A 15769-nucleotide genomic window follows, 5' to 3' on the forward strand; every position below is an offset into this window, starting at 1 on the left:
GATGGATGAACTAAGTGAAAAAAACTCTAGCTTTTCCCTTGAGGAGTGCAATAACATTAGTAGTGTTTGTTATTTTGTAGCTGAAATTATAAACCACATAGAAAACTAAAACTCTGCAAAGGAATCATTAGTTTTGTTGTCAGAGAGGAGCACAATGTGCAGTAAATAAGGAATGCTGCCACACCTTGAACCACAAGGAAAAAACAAAATACAGTTTCATCATTCAGTGAGCACCATCCATCAAGTGCTACGAATGAGGCACAGGAAAAAATATTGTGTGATCATCTAATTAAAGGCAATATCATTATTCATACTCACAAGGGGCCAAATTAAGGTTGAGCAGACGGCCTAAATGCAATTACCTCACTCTTCAATACCCAACTTTTCAAACTTAGTAATCTCTTTTTTTAGTATTAGAACACAAAATAGGGGGTTAGAAAAAAGGGTTGGTTAGAAAGTGTAGCCACCATGTTGTCATGAATTTCATTGTGACTATTTACCCTATTTGGCTTTAGAAAGCTCATTCTTACTTTCTGCCTGCATGTACCTGCCCCAAAACATGCATTCATAGTTCCCATACCACTCTGTTACAAAGGCTTTGCCATAATTTGCAAACTTGTGCCACAATTTCAACATTAAATTACTTCAATCTGTGATTTGGCTTGTGTGGGGTAAAACTGTAATTTGCTGTCTTTGTGTAGCAACCATTGCCTTACTTTAAAGGAAAATGACAAATATTTTCCCTAATTTTCCCTAGTCTTTGCTTCTCTGCCCATGGGAGTAATACTAGCAAAATCACCCCCAGTGCATGTCAAAGCCACTTGGACACTGAGTAGACTGACAAATGCCTCACCGTTCTGCAGGCTGCAGGGGGCATTTTGTAGTGGCAGTGTGTAACTCAGGTACTTCTCAGTTAATTTTTCCTATTGAATTTGCTTTTCAAAGACTACTTCAAATGCTAACAACAATTTATTCTTTGCCTTTTATTTTCTATAAGGATTGGTCAGTCTGCTCTGATTCGCACTTCAGTAGCCTTTGAAGACTCAGATACCATTAGACTGAACACTGAAAAGATTAATCTAAAACGTGTGCTGATGTATAGTCCTGAAGAGACCATCAGCCTGAGCCAGCATCACCAAGGTTTGGTGTTCCTGCCCTGGGAGTAAAGAAGCGAGCAATAGAAGAGGTGTAGATGAGGTCCCCTCTATCTTTTAATGCGCTCTGTTGTCATGTAAGTAGGGTCAAACGCTGGCGACAGGTGTCTCCTGTCTGCAGCAGCATAAGAAAGCTCCTGATCAAAGACCGGTGCATCCTAGTAGAGGAGGTACCCCAGCTGCTCTGCTCCTGTGGTTCAGAGCTTCACCTGCTGCTGTGACCAGCTGGTTAAACTGGGGTCACAGGTGTTGTTCAGGAGGACAGAAACCTGGGAGTTTGACTACTGCCAAAGCCACAGGGAAGAAAAGAACAACTGGAGGTTTGGCTGGTCAGTTCTCTACAGTAGCAATGATATCTCTCTCCACTTTTTAAAGCAAGAACAAACAAAGAACAAAGAGTTTTACTGAAACTGAACTGGAAAGTAAAAGGATGTAGCTGTTGAGATTGTTTAGAAAAGTTCTTGGGCACATCCTGAGCTCACAGCACACGCACCTGTGCTTTTGATTGCAGGGGCTTTGCTGAATGAGGGGGCAAGAGAACTGGCAGGTGGGGCATTTTGTGTAGTGCTTCTAATGATGTAATCACAGGGGTTTGGGCTTAGAGTGAAAATACGCATTTTGAGCATAGCTACTTCCTCTTGCTTGTATTATTTAAGTAACTAGGAAGGACAGAACTGCCCAATTTGCAGACCACAAACGTGAAATATATTTCGTGTATATTCTCCAAAATGAGCAATTTTATTTTTATCAAAAATGCACTCTGTTTTGTTCAAGTAACAGATGGAAATCAATGGGTTTTAATGTAACCCAGAAGAGCAAGTTGTAGTCTTATTCCCTTAAGTGCTCCTTTGTTCTTCAGACCACAGCTGTAAAGGGATTTGAACCTCATCACAATAAATGCCAGTACAGAAATTTGAAAGGTAGGCCACAGACTTTGTGGCCCACTGGAGAAGGTAGCTGCTGTTCCTTAGAGTTGTGTAAAATGAGACAGAAATGAAATAGCATCTTTTTCGTGTTATTAATGTCATAACAAGCTATGGTGTTCAAATTCAGCATTTTATATATAGCTTATGTATTAAAAAATAAGCATCTACCATTAGGCTGGAGAAGTATCTCTGCGGTGTGCATTCTAAATGTAGAGATTGCTATAGTGCAGTCAGTTCTAGAACTGAATTTCTCTTTGCTTTGTATTATGCAGATAGGCCCCTCTGTATGTGTACTGTGTAGATAGAAGTTAAACACACACGTGGACACATATATATACGCATATATATACACACAGGATCTTCTGCAGGATCAAATTATGACAGTCGGATGTTAAATGGCAGTTACTTACTTAGCATAGGAAGAAATCAGGCAGTGTAGAAGGCATCATTCTTGACAGGGGTAGTAATGCCACCATAATTGCAAACTGACAGCCCCTTGTTCTCTTGCTTTTCTCCTGGGAATAAGGCTGGTCAGCTGCTGGCCATCCTGCCTTCAGCAACAGTGACAGTCTGTGGCTGCAGGACTCTGCAGTTCCTGCATTTCTGCAGGCAGAACAGTGCCTGGCTAGCTGTCTATATGTTTGTCTTATCTTATTTACTATGTACAATACAGTAAGTTGTTCTTATATAATAATGGTTCTCAGTTTGCATCTGAAGTTTACACCTGACAAATGTAATGGGATAAAAGAGAGGGAGGTCACCCCTCTTCTGTGACTGGTATTAAGCTGAAAAAACATTCTTTAGAGAATGGAGTGGCTTAACAGGAGTGCTATTAGTCATAGAGTAGGAAGAGGCAGTTAGTCACACAATACTTAGTGAGGCAGCAAAATTACGTTAATGGAGGACCTCAACATGAGTATTCTGGCCAGGAGTTACCATGGAACAAGTTATGAAGAGGGAATTTCTCAAATCTTCATATCTTGGAATGGGCAGGTGTGGAGTACACCAAGGCAGGGAGGGCTTTCAAACATGATTGAAGCTCAGGAGATGGCTCATTGGAGATGTAATCCTAGCTGAACCACTAAGGAAAACTGACCACAACATAATTACATTCCCCCTGCCTGGGGCGTGATGAAGTCCTGCTTCCTTTGGTACCATGTAAGGTACCAAGCTTTGTACAGTAACCCTAAACATTGGGGAAGAGTGGTGGAAAGGACAGGAATGTGGGTGGGGGAAAGGTAGAGGAAGCTGTTACCATCCAAAGGTTACCTACCTCCAGCAGACAGTTGTACAAAGGAGCCCCCTTGGCACAAACAATGGGAGCTTTTGCCATCCAACGGGAATATTTTGCAGTGAATGCTTATTAGGCAGCTCTGGGGAGTTGTGTAAGAAGGCAGGCAAGAGAGGATAAAGCAATATGGTTAGAAAAATTACCTTGCTCAGGTGTAGCCCACAGCTAGGTACCTACAGTCCAGGGAGAGCACTCAGTCAAAATGGGTTTTGGTCTCTTTCTGCCACGGCCTTAGAGTTATGCAGGATTTTGAGCCCATTCCTTGGAGAATGGTTTTACTGAGGCCAACCTACATGCAGAAATGGTGCAATGGGCATCTTGCCAAGGACAACGCAGTATGTAAAATCCCAGGTCTGAGGGGAAAGTATGCAGGCATGTGACAGTATATTGTGGAACTTTTAATGTCAGAACCACTGGTAGGATAGCTGTAGTTAGAGACACACATAAATACAGTGGTATAATTATATTCCAACTCTTTCTAGCATTACAGAGTTTTTGAAAGGAGCCACAATACAGACTAGGCAGTAAGCTTAGAAAGAGGCCCACTGGATGGACCTATCATACAATTAAACCAAGAGCACTAGTCAAGTACCTGGCTGCCACTGCTGTCAGGGTTACAGACATGGGTGGCACTGCACAGTGGTGCAGCATCCTGTTTGTACTGGCCCACAGCTCAGCCCTGTGTGATGTGTAGTCCTTTTCCTACAGTGGGAAGTCCAAACAGCCAAAGCCATCCCAGGAGTTAGCCAGACCCTGGCTGCAAACAAGTATTCTGCTCTGTTTGTGAACTCAGCTCCCACACAGGGTGACATATATACAGGCATGTGCCATAGGAATGGTTGATGTGTGTGTCTGGAAATTTCAGGCTAACTCAAAGCAAAAAATAAATAAATAAAAACCCCAGAAGAAAAGAGATGTAAGGATTTGCTTAATAGAGCATTAATTATGCAGGTACTGAAAGATTTCTAGTCCCTTTCAGCATTCAGAATTTAGATTCTGCTGGATATACTTAATTTTTTAAAGCCCTCTACATTTTGCAGTTTACACATTTGCATAGCGTAGGACTACTGTCAGGAACATATATCTACAGATCTGGGGCAGGAGCTGTTCTCATCATTTCAGTGGGATGGAAAAGAGAAAACAGTTCAAAGGAGGAGGATGGGGGAAGGGAAGCATTTCCATATATTTTTTAAGGAATCATAAAGACACACAGGCAAGTGTGTCAATCATGAGACACAGTTCTCTCTTTAATATTGTCAGGAACACAAAAGTTCACAGAGCACATGTGTGAGAGGGTGCTGTGCTGCCTTGACTACATGATCTGCATGATACATGTCAGAAGATGGGAATGTTGCTATGGCAATTCTTCTCTCTCCTGAATACTAAGTTGCAAAGAAGCCAGTTCACAGGCAGGCTCACTTATGAACTTGCCTGCTTGAAGATGCTAAATACTATTTATAGCTTCTCTTGCAGGGAGACAACATTGTTTTCTGCCCTGGCCTCTTAAGGCCCTGTGCCCCAGCCCTACAATAATCCTGATGTTTATGTGATTTGGAAGCTGCTGAGGGCAGAGATTTGGCTGAATTTTTTGCTGGAGAGTGTTGGGGTTTTCCCTCAGCTTACACAGCATCCTTCAATTTTCATCTTGCTAAGAGGGCAACAGACGGATGGGTCTTTCTGCATTTCCAAAAGTCATCTTGCTGTTTTTATAATTTTCTGGATTAATTCATTTATCTTTACTTTCAGTCTGAAGAGGAGTAGCCTGTTCTCACTAATGCTTCCCCCTGGCAGGACAGCAAGAGAAGGACTGGCAGTCTGTTGGTGCTACCAGTTTTTTCAGTGGGTGACCCTTAAAGCCCAGCCTGTCCTTGCTTCTGCTATCGAGCCATTCCCACTGTGCTGTGTGGGTGCTGTGATGGGAAAGGGATGCCTTAACCGACAGCTCTCCTATTGCACCTGTGATTTCCCTTAGAAATAATGCTCTGTTCTGCTTATTTCCCTAAAAACGTGTATAGCACTGCTTTGTGGAAGCAAAGCAGCTTTGTTGTAGAGGTGGCAAACTTCAGTAAATGCAGGGACTCCTGTACTCCAGTGTCTCCCAGTGTCCATGTTGTATCATATTTTCAGGTAGCAGTCTCTGTTTTCATCTATTTTCCTTTAACCTAATTTTCATTTTGTAGATTGGAATATTCCTCACTAGGAAATTCTACATGTCTGATTCAGACTAAATTTTTTAAGATGGCTCAGGCACTCCAAAACTGAAGATAAGCAGAAACAGACTGCTATTAAAAAAAAAAAAATCCTTCAAATTAGTTGATCATACTGGTTTTATCTTGGACTTTTTTTTTTTTTTTTTTTTTTTTTTTTTGACCAGGGTGGATACTGCTGTAGGAAACTCTGCAGGTAGGCAGAATGTAAAGTCTTGATCTGATGTGCTGTAAATTAACCAGGACAACATAGGAAGAAAAAAACAGTTGCTCTGCTTACCTGTATGATGCTGGGTATTTTACTTAATTTTACTGGACACCTCACAGTTGGCCAGTAACTTTTTTTATAGTTTGAAGTATTTATTTAGCACCTCCCATGGGCTCTAAAAGTACTAAAACAAATGAGTTCTGCAAGAGCAAATGATCAAGGCAAAGGTGCCATTGAAAACGATGACAATCTGTATACCAAAGTACTCCAATACCCACCTCAAGCAGAGAATGTACTCAGCATCTGGATTTGATCCTTCAGTGATCAATTAAAGAATAACAAAGCCAACAGAAAATACAATAATCGGTCACAGAAAGAAATATGACCAAAAGAACAATAAAAGATAACTTTAATGTCCAATTCCAATAAGACAACTAAACTCTCAGACAAATCACAGGTTCATGTCCAAGAAGAGACACTTGCAAATACAGGACATCTTTGGAAACTGCAGGAGCAGATACTCTCCAGAGAAACGTGTCTTCTTGATATAGCATGCATTTGCACCTGTAAGAAGAAGTAAGTGGAAGAATTTCAAAATCCAGCCTTGACTCTGTAATGCATATGCAGGCATAATTTAGATCGCCCAAAAATGTCAATGACTTAATGATTTATTTTATGTCTTGTTTCTGCTGTGCTCATCAAGGGAGCATTACTTAGTCCAGCTGGTCTGAGGATTTTGATACCCATGTGACTCAGAGGCAGGGATTCAAATCTCATTGGCCAGTACAGAGATGTCAAAAAGTTTCCATAGTGCAAGGGTTACAGAAAGGAAAAGTATTTGCTGGTTTAGAGAGATTAACACAGAGAGGTCGATTAGCAGCTTGCAGCTACCCAGACCTAGAATTCTTAAATTGCACTTTCTTTTCTTTCTTTTCCATCTGATCTCATTTTGTTTCCAGAGATTTAAGGGACAAACTTGAGAAGCCACTCCTGCTGCAGGTACTTTCCATGTTCTGAGTGAGCAGGCCAAGAAAAACAGCAGACCAAGATAATTTTCCTACAGAGTTCCACACCAGCTAGAGAAGGATGATGAAGTGCAGAAGATTTGCTGACAGTGCAGCTTTCTCTGTTGAAGGGGACTGGCATGTGCTGCTTTCTTACGGGCAGGATTGCCATGCCCCCAAGTTAGAGTGTTGTGCTGCAGCAGCTTGCCCAGAGCAGCTGTAGGTGTCATGTCTGAAAGACTGAAAAGCTTAAAATTCCCCGCTCAAAGAGCAGCTTTTACCTCGTGCTGCCAGAAGCTGTCCATGACCACAAAGCCTCATCTGGGATGTCACCATGAGAGCTTCCTGAAACAGCCGTGCTGTTTGTAGGCTGCCTGCCTCTAGTGACCACAGTGTGATCCCTTTGCTTTCCCCACTGAAGCCGAGAATCACTTGCCCATCCCTGGAACAGCTCCTCTGCATTCACAGCCATGAAAAACCACAGGAGCTGGAGTAAACCAAGATTCATTCAGAAAGAGGGTCTGAATCCAATTAGAGCAAAATAAACAGTCAACATGACACATTTCCTTCTCACCTCAGCAGAAGCTAATCTAGCTGATCCCTTTGTGTTGTTACAGGAAAATCCCTGATACCTTACAGCTCCACAGCCAGTTCTGGAGCACACGGCACAGGCAGCAAACACCAGCTGGGCCTCCAGCCCACCCAGCTCTGCCTTTGGTACTGCGAGCCAGCAGCTGCCTCTGGTGCCTCCTCAAACTTTCTGCTACGGAGCCTACAGGCAAGCGCTGACTTGGGGCCACATCTCATTTTCTTTTCCCAAATAAGCATTCTGCTTTGCTGCTGTGATGCAAGTTTCCTAAATAAGATATTCTGGGAAAGAGATCTTCCTGTGTGCTTTTGGGAGGAGACAGTCTTTACTTTCGGGAGGCATGGCGTTCTCACAGGCTGCACTGACATCCTGTGGCATGACTTCCTCGCCTGGAAAGAGCGTGAAGGGACAGCTTTGCCCCTCCATGTCTCTCACTGCAAGTCACTCTTGCCTCATCCAAACCCTTTGGGAGGGGAAGGGGCACCTGCCCCCTTGCTGGGTCCAGCACCAGCTCCTGCCCAGTGTGCCTGGCAGGCACAGCTCCTGATGTCACCTCAGCTGCCACTCATCCGCCACCACCAGCCTGGGAGTGAGGGACTGGCCCCCCACCCCTTTTTGGCGTCTGAGCCACTGCCCACAGCATCAGGGCTGTGCAAGGATGAGCTGTAGTGACACAGCACTGGGTGCGGTGTTGCTGGAAGGGTGGGAGCATTTTTAGAGGAAAAAATGATGAAAATCCCTCACCCCCACGCCCCCACCCCCAACCTTTGCCCACAGGGCACTGAGCCCTGCCGTGGGGTGGCCAGGGTCTGCAGCAAGCTGCATCCCTCAGCCCAGGCTAAAGCGCTGTGCAAAATAGCACCCAGCCCCTCAGAAGGCGAGTTTAATTTTACTTCCCCTTGGGGAATAGCGTTAATCCGTAACTTTTTAGGCATCACTCAATCAGCTGAATTACAGCTATTAGCTTTGGACTCTAGGCATTTTTATGAGATATTAGTTCCAGGGCTTGTGGTTTGGCATAGAAAGCATATTATTCACACACAAAACAACTGCATTAAAATAACATTAGGAATCTGGCTTAAACTGACAAAACCTAGGAAACTCAGAATTAAGGCTGAAAGTATGTCCTTAACTCACCCGCTGCATGCCCGGTGTGGCCACTCGGATGGTGTGTTGGCCCCACTGCCTCCAGCTGAGCCATACTCCCATCGCTGTTCCAGGAAGGAAACAGGCTGCACCTTGACTGAGGTCCCACCACCCCTGGGAGCAGCAATCCCTCTTTGTGCCTTGGAGCCCTTGTCCAGTCAGACAAGTTTTAGGACTTACGTGTAATGCAGCTTTTTTTCTGCACATCTCTACCTAGAGCCAGGTTTCCTCCCCTGTCAGCAGCGTCAGTGTGGTCAGAGCAAAAGCTGTACGCAGCTGTGGAGGCTGGATGGAGGCAACACCAGCCCCAAGAGAGGCAGACGGGCCTTTCTGCAACCTGCCGGGGGAAAACCCTTGGCTCAGAAAATGCCTTCTTATGTTCACTTAGTGGATCATCTGACTATGAGGGAGCCGAGGCCAAGAAATAGTGTGAAGACACAGGTTGCTGTCACAGGAGCTGGGGAGGGGTGGGGGGAAACTTGTGCAGGAGTTGTCCCAAATGGCTCCCCTTTTGCAGGGCTTTTGGTCATGGGAAGCAACACTAGACACACAGAAATTTGTGTCATAGCATCCAGTAGCTGAAAAACAATGGAGTCCCTAAAAGGGTCACATGGTGGGTCAAAAAGGACCAGTGCTGTGTGCACTCCTGGTCTGAACATATGCTGTGCTCCAGTTTTTGTCCCAGAGCCCTGCCCTTGATCACAGGACACAAATATCAAAATGCTCGTCTGGACCCTGGCTTTCTGGAAGGTGCATCTGAGCTGTGGAAAAGGTGATCTCAGCTGCAGCACGTTCGCTGCAAAAGCAAACAAACAAAAGCAGCAGCCTCGGTGGAATCACAGCTCACATCATCCCAAAACTGAATTACTACAGGCCTCTAGGAAGGACTGATCTGCTCACTCATGGAGCATACCTCATTTTAAGATGTTCTTCCTCCATGGCCAAATATTTGCCTCCACATGGCAGCAAAATCAGCTCCTCTAAAGCCATGTTTGAAATAAACTTCACTTTTGCCCTACCCATTCCTTTTATTTAGGAGATCTGCTGTTTTGTAGGAAACAATCCAAGATGCTCATACATGAGGAATCTCTCAAGAATAAACCACATTAAAGAGAAAAAACCCAGAAGGCAGCAGCTAAAGAAAAAAACTATTGTGTTGAAGTTGCAAGGTTGTCACATTGCTTTGTAAAAGGGGGTGCACCTTAACCATATTTGGTGTGATTTTTTTTCCACTTAGCAAGGTGAGAAATACATTTACTATTCCCATCTTGGAAGCAAAATAAATAGAATAATTATTTCTTTTCCCAGCAAAGGAAAATTAAGCAGAGCTTTTAAAAGCTGTGCTTTTTACTTGTGCCTTAAACTGCACATTCCCTTGCTATCTGGCATTTGCAACAGACCACAAACACATTGCTACACGTGGCACCAAATTTGTGTTTCAGGTCAGAATTGAGATGTTCTGGTGATAAATGAGGGATGCTTGTTCTATGGACATCTTGTCCCAGAAACACTGTAGCTAAATTTACCATAGAGCACTACCAGTTTAATTCTTCCTTAGGAGGTCTTTTAATGGAAAAAAAAAAAAAAAAAAAAAAAAAAAAAAAAAAAAAAAAAAAAAAAAAAAAAAGTTTTGATTGTTCTGGAATCATTCTCTAAACATAATTTGGGACCTCAGTATCAGGCCATCTTGGTCTTCTTTAAAAGTTGCTGAGTGCTTCCGTGTATCTCAGAGCACAGACAGTGCCATGGATGTTCACCACGTCTGAAATGACCAGGTCTTGCACAACACAGGGGTTGTGTCACTCTCGTCCTTTGGATCTCATGAGACAGACACTCAGAGCTGGGCCAGTGTGCATATATGCAGAGCTTTTCCAGAAAATGATGGAATATAGGCCAGGATGGGTTTTTAGGTGTCATGGGGAAGGGTCTCTTATCTTGCCCATGCACAGCTGCAATCCCCACAAAAAAATTTTTACCAGAAAATAAAAAGAAGTTGAGACTGCAGGTGTGTGCATTTTATTAAGCCCACTGTGTCCCTTGCAGAAAATCGTTGAAATGGCAGGTGATTGTTTCCATATTAAGGAAGCCTTAAGAATGACTGACAAGATCCAGTTTTGCAGTTTTTATTTCTGCCAATCAAATCACTGAGGACAACAGTGAATAGTGCATATTTAGAAAATGTATTTTTCAAGTTGGGCTTTGACTGAACAGTCTCTACTTCATAAGAAACTTAAGTCTTCCCTTCCCAACAAGCTGTGACTTAAAAGCAGGAAGTGAAAGAGGAAAAAAACCAAAGGTATAATGAAGAAACAAAAGTATATAAAAAAAAGTAGTCTTGCCAAATGGGCACCAGCACCCTACACCCTCTTTTCAGGCTTGGGAGCAAACTAGATTCTCATATGTGAGGACACGGATCAGAAGGAATAGCAAGGAAGAAGAGACAGTGTGGTAACCCTGTATGTTAGGGAGTGTTTTGAGTGTTTTGATTTTCTGAAGCTTACTGATGGTGACAATAAAGTTGAGTATTTATGGATAAGAATCTGTGTAAAGGCCAACAAGGCACTGGGTTTTTGAGAGGCAGACTTTGACCTTTCTAGGAGACTGGTTGACAGAGTCCCATGGCAGTCAGTCCTCAAGGGCAAAGGGGTCCAGGAAGGCTAGACATTCTTCAAGAAGGAAATCCTAAAGGCATGGGGATAGGCTTAAAGATGAGCCAGTGGGGAAGAAGACCGGTTTGGCTGAACAGAGAGCTTTGGCTGGAAATTTGGGGATGAAAAGAGGATTTATGACTTTTGGAAGAAGAGGCAGGCAACTCAGGACTGCAAAAAAAATGTTGTGAGGTTATGCAGGGAGAAAATTAGAAGGACTAAAGCCCAACTAGAACTTAATCTGACTACTGCAGTAAAAGACAAAAATGTTTCTATAAATACATCATCAACAACAGGAGGGCTAAGGAGAATCTGCATCCTTTATCAGATGTGGGGGGAAGTGACAAAGGGTGAGGAGAAGACTGAGGTGCTTAATGCCTTCTTTGCCTTAGTCTTTAATACAACCAGTGGTTGTTGGGGCACCCAGTGCCCTGAGCTGAAAGACAGAGATGGGGAACAGAATGAAGCCTCCATGATCTAAGGGATATTGGTCACAATTTAGACACACAGAAGTTTGTAGGGCTGGATGGGATCCACCCAAGGGTACTGAAGAAGCTGGCAGAAGTGCTCACCAATCCACTTTCCATCATTCACCGGCAGTCCTGGCTGAGGAGGTGTCAGTTACCAAATGTGAAACCTCTCAACAAGAATGGAAGAGATGAGGATCCAGAGAACAACAGGCCTGTAAGTCTTGGTCCTAGAGAAGGTTATAGAGCAGATCATCATGATTGCCATCACAGGGTACATACAGGACAACTGGGAAATCAGGCCCAGCCAGGGTGAGTTTACGAAAGGTGGGTCCTGCTTGACCAACCTGATTTAAGTTTACAATAAGGTGACCCCACTTAGTGGGTGAGGGCTAAGCTATGACTATAATCTACCTAGACTTTAGTAAATCATTAGACACAATTTCTACAGCATTCTCCTAGAGAAACTGGCTGCTCATGCCTTGGTCTGGTGCACTATTCACTGGGTTAAAAGCTGGCTGGATGGCAGGGCCCAGGGAGTGGTAGTGAATGGTGCTGCATCCAGCTGGCAATCTGTCACTTGTATTCTCCAGGGATCAGTGTTGGGGCCAGTTTAATATGTGCATTGGTGATCTGGATGAAGGGATTGAGACACCAAGTTGGGTGGGACTTTTGATCTGCTTGAGGGCAGGAAGGCTCTGCAGAGGGATCTGGACAGGCTGGACCGATGGGCTGAGGCCAGTGGTGTGAGATTCAATAAGGCCGAGTGCTGGGTCCTGCCCTTGGGTCACAACAACCCCAGGCAGTGCTACAGGCTGGGGAAGAGTGGCTGGAAAGTGGCCTGGCAGAAAAGGACCTGGGGGTGCTGGTCAACAGCAGCTGTGCCCAGGTGGCCAAGAAGGCCAGGGGCATCCTGGCCTGTATCAGCAATAGTGTGGCCAGCAGGACCAGGGCAGGGATTGTCCCCCTGCACTCGGCACTGGTGAGGCTGCAGCGCAAATCCTGTGGTCAGTTCTGGGCCCCTCACTACAGGAAGGACATTGAGGGGCTGGAGCACGTCCAGAGAAGGGCAACAGAGCTGGGGAAGGGTCTGGAGCACAAGTCCTGTGAGGAGCAGCTGAGGGAGCTGGGGGTGTTTAGTCTGGAGAAAAGGAGGCTCAGGGGAGAGCTTATCACTCTACAACTATGTAAAGGACGTTGCAGCCAGGTAGGGGTCAGCCTCTTCTCCTGGATAACAAGAGACAGGATGAGAGGAAATGGCCTCAAATCATACTAGGAGAGGTTTATATTAGATATTAGGAAAAAACTTTCTTCACTAAAAGGCTTGTTAAGCATCGGAACAGGCTGTTCAAGGAAGTGATTGAGTCCCCTCTCTGGAGGTATTTAAAAGACATGTAGATGTGCTTGGGGATGTGGCTTAGTGGTGGACTTGGCAGTGAATAGCTGAACTTGATAATTTCAGACATCCCTTCTGATAAACAATTCTCTAATTCTATCCCTTTCCTCCAACCTGGCTACCACCCACATTTCAACTTCATCAGTCCCCTCCCTTTTCATCTGCTCTTGCTGCCAGGTGGTCTGGCATTCCCTTATCTCAGCCTCAAAGGACTCTGCAGTGCGGGGGATTGGAAAGACAAACCAAATTCTTCTCCTGAGATAGGCAGGTAGGTCCCCAGATGCCTGTCCTCATTACAGATTGTGCTTTGGGAGCTGGATCCAGCTGGCAGAAGTTTCTCATTAAGATGGCAAGGCTGAAAATGTGAACCTGGAGGGAAAGTATGTAGTTGTGGAGCAGAGGTGGCCTTGAGGTTAGGGTTAAAGAGGTGGTGATAAGACTATTCTGTTTTTATTTTAGCTTAGTATTGTGGGATTCTGTTAGTTATGGAAGTGGCAGCATGTTTTGGGTGTGTTTTAGCTTATTTGGATTTCCCACCCTTAACTCCTCTGCTCTAAAAATGTTATGATCTTGCAAGTGTTAAATTTTGACTAGTTCTAGCATAGGCTTGGGACAGGAAAAAGCTTGTTTTGGGACTGCTAAAGTCTGGATCTTGTACAGACAGTGGGAGTTGTGCTCCAGCTATTTTTCTGGTACGTATTTGAGGAAAAGCAGGAAGAGTAGGCAGAGCTCAGGCTCTGCTTATTTTTGTGCTAGCACACAGCATAGCTCTGGCAGAGGAAAAAGGATTTAAAGTGTTGATCTGGCATGCTAAAGCCATGGGCAGTTCCTGACAGCATCTTTGGACATATGAGGTGGTCAAGGGCATGTGCTGCTACTGCCCTTTTTTACTAGAAAGAGTAAATACCAAAGAATACAAACAGGAAAAAAAAAAAAAAAGAAAAAAAAAAAACAGATGCAGGGCAATTATGGAAGCTTTAAGAGTCTCAGGTCTTTGAGGTTTGGCAGCCCTGCAGACTCTGTCTCTTTTAGCCAGTCCCCTACATGACAGCCCACCTGTGTGGCTTCTAAGGAGCTTTTACAAAAAGCACTTTACGTGGCCAGCTCTAAGCTCAGCAGTGCTCTTCCAGCAGCACAGCCCTTGCTGATTGGAAGTGTTGGGCGGCCGGACCATGGTGTGTACAGCCACACGCCATGGTGTGTTTGCATGTCCAAGGAAGTTTTACTTGGAGCACAACTCCACTGTGATTATTTCAGTGGCTTTTCTCCCCCCTGATTTTGTGTACAGAAGGAGAGGTGTTCTGAGTAACTCTGACAAAATTCACCAAACTTTGCTCCACATATGTTTCAAAGGATTAGTGAGTCTAACAGGTGCACTTTTTTAGTGATAAATGGTGATAAACACTAGCTGAGGTAGCTATCCTCTGTTAAGAAAACATCCCTGTGTCTGTTGACTCCTGTTGTCTCTTATTCTGCTCTCTGCACTGATGGCATCTGCCACATCCAGCGCTGTCTGGGTGCCAGCTGACCGCATGAGCCAGCCCTCCAATTGCTTTTCAGTGATGAATGGCTACAGCTGCTGCTGGCTACATATGGCAGTTCAGTAGCATTGCCCGGTTACATGTGGTGAATCTGCACTGCAGCTACTGCTTGCTAAAGAATGTACCTGAGGACAGATGAGAAAAAAGAGGGGGGGATTGAAAAACATGTGAAATAATATAGGGGAAATCTAAAGAAGTCATTCAGTCCTTAGATCTGTAGCCGAGTTCAGCTGAGGGCATAGGAAAGCTGGGCAAACACAAATGGACTGCCAAACTTCAAAATTAGCCCACCTAATCTGTCCCTATTTCCTTCCATTGCAAGGAGGTTCAAAATCTCCATGAAGAAAAATTACAATCATTGAGTCACTGCAATAGCAGCAATCTGGCTGCCTGCCCCTGCCAGCCTGCTACACAACTTGTGTGCTAATGTTTGGATTTTAGTGGTGGGAAACTAATGTCAGGCTGTACTCCCTCCATGCACCATTGGGCTGTGCTTATGGTTGCTCTTGGCAGCACCAAATGATTAAACAGATAAAACCATCAGTCTTGTTATTTCCAAACATTAACCTAAGTGCTAATAAAGCACAACCCGTGTCTTCCTTATGGACTCTGCAGAGCTGAGTCACACTAAAAACAGGATCTGAATGCTGGAAAAAGCCTCATACTTCTTTCCTGTGCTGAGAGGCAATACCACTCTGTGAGCAGAGCTTGCCTTGGAGAGGTTTGCTGGGAGAAAGGTGGCGGAGCTGGGTTGCCAAGGAAAGCAAGGAGGCTGTGACCCCCACCCTTCAATGTGATGACGGGGTGTGCTGTGCTGGAGGGAGGGATGGATGGATGGATGGATGGATGGATGGATGGCTGGATGGATGGATGGATGGATGGATGGATGGATGGCCATGTCCTTGCCCCTTCTCCTCCCTTCCAATGCTCAACAATGATCTCCCCTCAGCCCCCATGCTGGGTGGGAAATGTTTCTCAGGCCCCAAGGCAGAGGAAATAAAGTGATTCTCCCTGTCAGTGGACTTTGCCCTCGGTGGCTGAAGATGTTTTTCCCAAAACATCCCCAGCAAAACCGGAGGGCTTTGTAAATTCATTATGTCACTGAGGAATCTGTTTAATCAGCTGCCTTTCCCTGGAGGCACTTTACACTTAATGAGAGACATGATGGAAGGAGTCAAAACTGGTTTACAAG

Source organism: Vidua macroura, chromosome 3, assembly GCF_024509145.1.
Source record: "Vidua macroura isolate BioBank_ID:100142 chromosome 3, ASM2450914v1, whole genome shotgun sequence".
Taxonomy (NCBI): domain Eukaryota; kingdom Metazoa; phylum Chordata; class Aves; order Passeriformes; family Viduidae; genus Vidua; species Vidua macroura.